Genomic DNA, 1,540 nt, shown 5'->3' with positions numbered 1-1,540 from the left:
CCCATCCCACCCTCCCTTCCCCAGCCACAGTCACTCCTCTCATCCATCCCACATCTCTGCCTCCCGCCACCCCTTCCTGGTGTGTCGTAAAACACTAGCCTAGTGATCGAGCTCTTCGTCTTCACTCGTGCGTCCCGTATTGCTTTGTGAGCGTAGAGTAGCCTTCCTTCAGTGGCATGGACCCCTGAACACAGGCTCCTGGGAGAGAGCAGCCGCAGGGACCTCCTTAAGTCCCAGTGGCGGCTGTCTGTCCAGTCACGCCACCTGCCTGGTCTAGCCTGGAGAATGTCCTGCCCACATCAGTTAGCTGTAGCACCTAGGACTGATCTGTAGCTGTTTTCTTTTCTTATAGTTAAGACAACAAAAGTGTGATTTAGAAGAAAAAAACCTCTCAAAACCTGTGACACCGTTAGGAACAGATTCAATGTCCTGTGTATTAGTTTAACTTCTAAGGTGCAAAAATTCACGTTGGGAACAGTGCAATCAACCTTCTATCCAAGTGAGGCAGGGGGGAACTCGATGGCTCGGCACGGTCCTGCTAGAGTGAAGTCTGAGGTAGCGCACACACACCTCGGCGTGCGGGGAGCACACGGACCTGCTCGCGCACAGCTCCCCAGAGAGCTGGGGACGTGCTGCTGGGGGCACACTGGCTCCTGCCAGCACTTGTCTCGCATCACCACTTTTGGCTGACTTCCCTGAACCCAGCAGGGAGAGGGGAATAGATACGCTGCTCCCCCCGTGCAAACGGACAACCAAACGTTTTCAGGGAGTTCGCTGTGTAATGTTTTGTTGAAGATATTTCTGCTTCGAATAAGCACATCTTTCAGCGTGGTTTGGGTACTGTGGTGACCTCTTCCGTAGCCTTTTCTTCTTGCATGTGGATGGTACGTGTTTGGGGAAACGTGTAACCGTTGTTGATCGCAACTCATCTTAAGGTTTGATTTTTACTTTTCATGCTACATGTATTAAAAAAAAGACTTGAAAATTAAACTGATATCAACCCTGTCCATCTCGGATGTCCTGTCTGTACCGGAGCTCCGTGAGCCACCTGCGTTGCAGGCTCTCAGCCAGGCCTGGTTCACGCTAAGTTACTGCAGTGCTATTGCTCTTGATTTCTGTTGTGGGTCCTCTGTTGTTGATGCCTGTTCCTTTCTGTATTTTAACTACTGTTTTACTACTTCTCCCTCTTTTCCCTTCCCCTTTTCCTTCTTTCTTTGTTTTTCTTGTCTCTAAACTCCAGCCGGCCGGGTAAGGCCAGTCCCTCCCGCCCGGAGAGCCCAAAACCACCATTTGACATGTAGGCCTGCTCCCTCTGAGACTCTTTGCCTGCCTCTTAGCTGTTCTGTCCTGGAATGGTCTGACTCGAATCTCACACATGGCTTGTTTTGTTTGTATTTTGTGACACACATCGGATGTGATTGTAGTGAAACTGTTCTTGGGTTTGTTTTTTTTTTTCCCAGCTGCTTAAAGGAGTTAAACAAGTATATTGTAGTAACGAGAAACATATCTTTACTGTTATAAATATCTATAAATATATATA

Source organism: Buceros rhinoceros, unplaced genomic scaffold (genome assembly GCF_000710305.1).
Source record: "Buceros rhinoceros silvestris isolate BGI_N320 unplaced genomic scaffold, ASM71030v1 scaffold13382, whole genome shotgun sequence".
NCBI lineage: Eukaryota > Metazoa > Chordata > Aves > Bucerotiformes > Bucerotidae > Buceros > Buceros rhinoceros.
Note: the sequence above shows the minus strand (reverse complement) of the source record.